The sequence below is a fragment of the Panthera tigris genome, chromosome B2 (genome assembly GCF_018350195.1).
Source record: "Panthera tigris isolate Pti1 chromosome B2, P.tigris_Pti1_mat1.1, whole genome shotgun sequence".
Classification (NCBI taxonomy): domain Eukaryota; kingdom Metazoa; phylum Chordata; class Mammalia; order Carnivora; family Felidae; genus Panthera; species Panthera tigris.
The window spans coordinates 98,808,052-98,816,551 of NC_056664.1; positions in this window are offsets into that span (position 1 = coordinate 98,808,052).

Genomic DNA, 8,500 nt, shown 5'->3' on the forward strand with positions numbered 1-8,500 from the left:
ACAGCACTCTAACTGAGTCTTTGAAAGGCCATTCTGCTGCTGCTTCGGGATGGGTGGGGGACATGACAAGAACAGTGAGTTCCAGAAACATGGGCCCATTGCCATGCTTCTTTTGCTAGGAAGTGAGTTCCTTCATCAGAAGCAAGCTATGTGGATACTGTGATGGTGGATGAAGCATTCTGTAAGTCCACAGATGGTAGTTTTGGCAGAAGCATCGTGTACAGTGAAGACAAATCCATATCCAGAGTAAGTGTCTATTCCAGTAAGAACAAAACATGCCCCTTTCATTATGGAGGTGGTCCAATGCAATCAACCTGCTACCAGGTGGCTGGCTGATCACCCCCAGGCAGTGGTGTCACGCCAGGGACTTAGTGTTGGACTCTGCTGCTGGCAGATTGGACTTGCAGCAGTTGCTATAATCAGGTTGGCCTCGGTAAGTGGAAGTCCATGTTGCTGAGCCCATGTATCACCTCCACCTCCACCACCATGGCCACTTTGTTCATGAGCCTGTTTGGAGATGACAGTGATGGCTGGAGAAAGAAGTGGGTTGGTATCCACAGAACAGGTCAACCTATCAACTCAATTATTAAAATCCTCCTCAGCTGAGGTTTGGTGCTCTTTGGTGAACATTCACCTGGGACACAAATATCTTCACCCTTTTTGCCCATTCAGAGATGTCTATTCACATATCTCTTCCCCAAATCCCTTCGCCATCAATTTTCCAGTCATGTTCCAAGTCCCTGGCCATTAAGCCAAACCATTAGCCATCGCCCATAAATCAGTATTTAATCACACATCTGGCCATTTCCCTTCCCGAGCAAAGTGGCCAACTAGGTGCATTGCTCAAAATTCCACCCACTGGGAGGATTTCTCTTCACCACTGTCCCAGGAAGGAGCTGCCATGCTGCAGCTGTTCACTTTCCGGTGGTACCCACATACCATGCACAACCCTCCGTAAACCAGGACTAAATCTTCTCTTCCACAGATCGGAAAGACCTCCCCGTAAGTCCATAGGTGCAGACTGGGAAAAAGAAGTCAGTGCAGCAGGAGTGGGGACCACTGGCATTTGGGCCACTTCTTCATGTAACTTACCGTGTCTTCAGGACCTGCTTAGACCCGATCACCTACATTCCACCTACATTCGATGATGGAGTACTGCTACGCATGCTCAACTTCATAGTTTTGTGGCTCAGGTAACACCCAGTTCATGTTAGGCAGCTCAGGTCACATGGTAACTTGGTGGCCCATGGCTAAGTCTTCAGCCTCTACTACACCATAGTAGCAAGCCAAGAGCTCTTTCTCAAAAGAGAGTAGTTATATCGATAGGATGGCAGGGTTTTGCTCTAAAATCCTAAGGTCCTGTGCTGGGATTTACCTCTAAGAGCCTGCAAAGGTTCCAAACAGCATCCCTATGCCACTGACACTTCAAGTATCTATGGATCTACTGGATTATATGGCTCAAGTGACAGAGCAGCTTGCACAGCAGCCTGGACCTATTGCAGAGCCTTCTCTTGTTTTTGGACCCACTCAAAACTAATGGCTTTTCAGGTCGCTTAGTAAATGGGCCAGAGTAACACTCAAATGAGGAGTATATTACAGTCTCTGCAACTTTCAAGTCCTTGAGGCTGGCACTAATCTCTGTAATCCCTCCAGAAATGTGATATTGCCTTTAGTTTACTATTTTCCTAGACAGAGGCCGTTCCAGTGGCTTTCACTTGACCTTTTCCACCGTAATAGCCCTCCACAGATCAGTGAACCTATGTGGGGATGCTACCAGCTGCTGAGCAGATCTATTCTAATCATGCATTCCAGAACTGGGGACATAATCATGGGGTGTGTTTGGGGATCTACTGGGCCCACTGTGAAACAGACCTGAGCTAATACTCCATTGATCACCTGATGTCCATAAGCCCCTAGTCTGACTGGTGGCTTGTATGATTATGGAGGGTGAAAAGTCCCACAGTCTGCACTCTTCACGTTGAAGACCCAAGAAAGCCAGTGGTGTAGTTTCAAGGCCTGAGAGCCGATGGTGTAGATTCCAGTCTCAGTCTCAAGGCTTGAGAACCAGGAGCACCAAGGGTAGGAGAAGACTGATATCCCAGCTCAAGCAGTCAGACAGAGAGAGAGTAAGAGAGAGATGGAATGCAATGCCTCCCCTCCTGTACCTTTTTGTTCTTCTTAGGTCCTCAGTGGACTGGATGATGTCCACCCACTGGGGAGGGGGGCAATCTATTTCATTGAGACTACTGATTCACATGATAATCTCTTCCAGAAACACTGTCACAGACACACCCAGATATAGTATTTAACCGGGTATCTGGGCATCCCATGATGTTGACACAAAAAATTCACTATCACAAGTGGTTACTTTCGGAGGGATGTAAAGTGGGAGAGGCATGAGAGAGACTTCTGAGGCTCACATGGATTGTAATTCCCTCACTTTCCTCGGGCTTCCATTCAAATGTCACCTGCTCAGAGAGGTCTAACCATATCACTCTATATAAAATAGTAGACTTTGATCCTCCCTGTTTAAAAAAAAAACTATTTTTCTTAGCATGAAACACCTCTGTACATTAAGGTATGTACTTTTGTACTCTGTCTACCCCAATTGAATATAAGTTCCATGAAGACAAGATTTTTGCCTCATTCACCATTTTTTCCCCCTCAATTTAGGAACAGTACTGACTCATTGTAGGCACTTAATAAATATGCCTTGAGTGAATGAATGAATGAATGAATGAATTTTGCAGATTTGGAGCACCATCAATTTAGGGTCACCAACCTCCAAGCATTAGTGATCTATCTCATGCACCTGTGGGCAGAACTCTTCTATATGCCTCTTCTAACACTACCCACCGCCACCCCCACCCCCCCATCTTCAAGCTCTTTCCCTGTCCTGCAGTTCCTCACTTGTTATCAGCAAAAGACTGGGAACAAGCAAGGTCATCAAATGAGAATTCCACACCTACAAACATACCCTCTTCCCCACCCCCACCACCCCGTCCCCGTTCTGGCTTGCCTTCTGTCTCAGCGGAAGAGTGGTCTCTACCATCCCCTCCCCTGTCTTCTCCAAGAATCTGTACATCAATTAACTCTCTGTGGTTGAATCTTCAGTTTCTCCCACTCTGTTTCTTCCAGGAAACTTGAGCATTTTCAAGTCTGTCATTTTAAACATCCCAGAGCTTGGATGAAGGTGGGCCTCCCTACACTATCAGGCTTGGACAGAATCAGCTGAAGGACTGAAGTTGAGAGTCCAGGTCGGAGGTCTTTGGGGCCTGAGCAGGGTGGGCTGAATTACCATGAACAGGCCACAACTCACCTCCATCTTTTGACCTAGTCTTGTTTTCTGCCCTTCCCACAGGCTCAGAAGGCTGAGGTGCCCTCTCTCTGTGCCCAATCCCAGCATGTAACAACAGCACGTGCTCGGCATGGCCTAAACCCTGGCTGTTTATCAGAAAGCTCCCGGAGGAGCTTTCAAAAATATACATTCCCAGATCCCACCGCCCCCTGAGATTCTGATTTATTAGGTCTGGAATATATATATTTTTTAAAAGCTTCCCGGGTGACTCTGATGTACAGGCAGTGTTGGAAATCTGGGTAAGTGTGTCTGACTCCTGGATGCACATTAAAATCGCCAAGGTGAGAGTGGGGGGTACTTTTAAAAAATATTGATGTCAGCTAGCCCCACCCAAGAGATTCTGATTCTGTTGGTCTGTGGTAGGCCGAGGTATCAAATTTTTGTTTTGCTTTGTTTTGTTTTTTCCCATGCACAGTCAGGGTTGAAGACCTCTGGTCCAGACAATCAAACGGGATTTTGTTCGGGGACGTTAGCTCACATTTGAGTGGGTGCAAAGGTAAGGCAGGCATGGGAGAAGACCAGACATACTCTGGGTGCTCTCGGTGGGCTAGGCAGACAGCAAGATGCAGGGGTCAATGTGGGAAGGGCCGAGCTCAGACAAGGTATCAAGCTTACCCAGAAGCCTTTCTGCTGAGGTAGTTTCCTGACTCTAGGCCCATGTTTTTTTTTTATCTCATTCTTCTCCTACTAGGAACCAAATCCCAGGCACAGCAGGCTGGAGGCTTGCAGAAACCACAAAAGCAGGGAGGAGACATAGCTTTAATCTGTTCCCTTACCAGAGGACATCCTTATTCTCCTTCCTGCTCCCAGCCTAGTAGAATAATGCCACTGGGATGTGCAGGCCTGGATGAGGGTACTGACGTAATGGCTCTGCTCCTAAGAAAATTTTCTTTGCCCTACGCCTTCTGGCTGGTTAAATCATTCAATTGTCTGAGAATCCAGGCCATGAATGTATTCTCTGCGGTATACTCAAGCTGCAAGATATTACTAGTAGATAGGTTTGCACAGTTTTTAAGGAAAATCAATTAGAAAACCAACAAAAAAGAGTGTTGAATGAGACTGAGTAGTTTTTCTTCACATTTAAGCTGGGATAATCTGTCTCCTAACGTCACCTGGATAGTTTACTCACCCAGTAGCTTAACAAATGTTTATCGAGTACCAGTCCTGGTGTTGAGAGTCAGGTAGAAAATGTTAAATGAATCAGACATGTTCCTGCCCACATGGAGATTATAGTCTAGGGCAGGGCAAACTATGGCCCTGATGCCAAATCTGGCCCTCTGCCTGTTTTTGTAAATAAAGTTTTATTGGAACAGAGTCATGACCATTTGTTTACAAATTATCTCACTGCTCTCAGACTAGAGTGGCAAAGTTGAGTAGTTGAGTGGTTGTAACAAAGACTATATGGTCTGCAAAACCTAAAATATTTACTACTAGGCACTTCACAGAAGCAGTTGGCCAATCCCTGGTCTACTGGATAGTTGAAATATGTTTTCCCATTTCAAGGAAACACTTGGTTTTTGTTAGCTGACTTAGACAAGGGATTTTGGTTGAAAGGAGAGAATCTACTTAGGTTCAAGGAGAAAGGGGGATTTTTCCTCATGGAATCCATGGACAAGAAATTATATATAGGCATTGCTCCTATAGCTTGAGCTTTTGCCATACAAACTGGCCATAACTCAATTCTTTTAATTAAAGAACATCATCTGCATTACTAAGAACACCATTGGTTACAATAAGATCTTGACCAGGAACTAATAACATATTCAAGAGCTGGCACTGATACAAGAAAAACTGTTGCCTGAGAGACACAAGAGCTTTGTTTGGGTAGTTTTGACTTTGTTTATCCTAACAATAGGTGATAACAATGGTAAAGGAGATTAAGGATATATAAAATGTCCCCTCTTAGTGATAAGAAAAGAATGGACAAGAGTTTTAAGCAAAAGCTAAAAGTGACCAAATGCTGAATTTGCTCTGTGATGTTTAGATTTTACTCTTATAGCTATAAAAGTATCCTTATTATTGAAATTACTGCAGAAAAAATAACTTCTCTTGGGGCAAATCTGAAACTCTCCACCCCCCATTCATTCTCCCTCCTTAATACAATGATATTTAAAAAGCTATTTTTGAAGGGGTGCCTGGATGACTCAGTCAGTTAAGCATCCGACTCTTGATTTTGGCTCAGGTCATGATCTCACGGTTTGTGAGTTCAAGCCCCACACTGGGCTCTGTGCTGACAGTGCAGAGCCTGCTTGAGATTCTCTGTCTCCCTCTCTCTCTGCACCTCCCTGCTCCCTCTCTCTCTTTCAAAAATAAATAAACATTTTCATATATATATATATATATATATATATATATATTTAAAAAACAGTTTTTTAAAATGTGAGGTTTCTGAGGAATGCAGATTTGACTGCCCAGTCAGACCTCATGAGGAGTAGAACTGGGTCAGGACCTGAGGTCATTCTCAATGCTTCCCCAGAAGTACACGGCCCATTGGGCTTCCCTCTCTGTTCTCCCCTGCATCCTCTCTTGCCTGGCTTCCTCTGTCAAAATCTGAACAACCTAGCCCATTGGCCCAAGCGTACATGTCTCCAGAGCCTGCCATCACCAGGAGACAGTGTTAGGATCCCTTGGTGTAAATTCTTAAGAATCTGACTGGCTTAATCCAATTTATAGTTGGATACTTTTAGAAGAGCCTGCTAAAACCTTGACCTTTACATTATCACTATGCCAAAAGACGACATTTCCAGCCTCCCTTGAATCTCAGTGTAGCCCTGAGACTAAATCCTATGCAAGGAGATAGAAGCAACAGTGTAGCAAGTCTTCTGGGAAGTTTCCTTGGGGTTAGATGTGATGATGTGGTGGCCAAGAGCACAACAGCCACATCCTTGAGCTTGGGTTACTGAGGAAGTCCCCACACCAACCCTGAACTGCCTACATCCAGGCATATTTTATGTGAGAGAAATGTATGCCCATCTTGTTAAAGCAACTATTTGGGGAAGTTTCTGTTACTTGCAACTGAACGTAAACCTGATAGTTTCCTCTGATCCAATAAGCTGTGACCAGAGAGGCAGGTCATGGGGGATACTGCCCAGATAGTGAGCCCCCAGATCTGAGCAGATTTCCCGGGAAAGTGGGCTTGGGCAGAGCAAGCAAACCATGTGGAGTATTCGCAACACTGGCTGAGGTCCACTGCCGGCCCACTTGGCTTTGTAAGGGAGGGACATACTAGGATACATATAAAATTTGGGGGTGGGCTGATATCGTAGAACATGCACCAAGGTAAAAATTATAATTCAAAAGAAACAGACTCTGAGTGATGGAATTGTGGGTAGCATGGCTGCGGGCCAGGTCGGCAGGTGCCCTGAGCAGATGGAAGTCAACTGTTCTGCTAATAATTGAAGAAACGTTGGTTACATTCTTTCAGAGATCTGGTTAACTCATTCCCTCTGGCTACTTAGGGCTGTAATTTATAGGCAGCAAAGTCACTTAGGATAATAAAGCCCCCAGGCCTGGTAGGAAACTGCTGAGATTTTTCAAGAAGAAAGGGACCACTTAAAAAACATCTCAATTGGCTTTTCCTGAGCGAATGATACCCAGAGGAAACAGGTTTCAAATGTGTCTCCATAATTCACACCCTCAAGAAGAAAGATGAGAGGAACCAAGAAAAAAATACTAAAAGCGCTACATTCATTTGAAATATCTGACAAGTTAGGAGAGTCCTGGAACAGGTTTTCAACAGAACTACAACTCCCAGAGGACTCAGATCCCGCCATTATTTTTCTTCTTTTTCTCTAAAAGCTCTTAATGAACTGAAAAAAACTGGTTCAAATATCAATTGGTTTGAATGCATCTATTCAGTAAAAGGAACAAGGTATGCCATTTTTAAAAGTAGCCTTTCTTCTATACAACCGTGTCCTTCTGGACTGTGGTCTTTCTGTTTAACTTCTTCCCAAGTGGATAAAATCCTAAAAGTATGTACGTAACCTTTGATGGTGAAGAAGCACCTAGCTTTGCAATGCCCGTACCCTCAAGTGGCCGTGTCCCTCTGGGTCACAGGCACAGCAGGCCCGAGCTTAGCCACAAATGTCAAACACTTGAAAGAAGAGATTTAAGAAAGAAATCGGTTGTTCTCCGTGTTCAGAAAAAAATGTTTAAATGGTCTGTAATAGAAAATGGGGGGTGGGTGGGGAGGGAAATACTCTATTCTCTGGCCTCAGCACAGATCCCCCAAGAAGACAACTCACAGAAACAGGAAACCTGTGGGACGCCTAGGTGGCTCAGTAGGTTAAGCGTCCGGCTCTTGGATTCAGCGCAGGTAATGATCGCACAGATTGTAAGTTCGAGCCCCACGTCGGGCTCTGTGCTGACAGCACAGAGCCTACTTAGGATTCTCTCTCCCCCTCTCTCTCTGCTCCTCCCTGGCTGTCTCTCTTTCTCTCTCAAAATAAATAAATCAACTTAAAAAAATTAAAAAAAAAAAAGAAAGAAACAGGAAACGTTTGTGGAAATGAAGACCACCAATGTGAAAAAAATGACGATTTATCCAGAGTTTGCTACAGCAAGGGAGTCAGCCGCCATGGCTCCAAGACAGGCTGAGGAGTGGGAAAGCTTTATAGTAGGAAAAAAGAGAAGACTGTAGGTGTACCCTAAATAGACACTGTTGTCACAAGGAAACTGTAAGCAAGCTAAGTAGAAATGGGGCATCCCGTGTCATTGATTAGGGGTGAGTATTGGCTTTCTCTAGTTGGTCCTAAGTTGCAAGTGGGACGAAAATTAGGGAAGCTGTCAATTAATAATCAAGCCCTGGCCATTTGGGGCCAATTGTTTCAGAAATGGTTGTTTAGTTTTCTGGGTCTAACGATGCAGATAGTAATCTGGCCCCCTGGGAGGCTGACCTATCGCAGGCAGGCTCCCTGGGCTGCTTATTGTAGATTAAGGGGGTTGGCTTCCTGCACGGGTTGCTGCAGGTTGTAGGTCAGAGCTCTATTTTTATATGTAGTCTGGCCATCATCCGTTTGTATATTCAGTTTCTCATCTTTCAAAGACAGCTGACTCTGGGCAGCTGGCCTACAACCAGCAAGGTAACTCCCAGCGTTTCTAGAGAGCCACTTTGAGAGAGATAGCTAATTCCACAGGCCACCT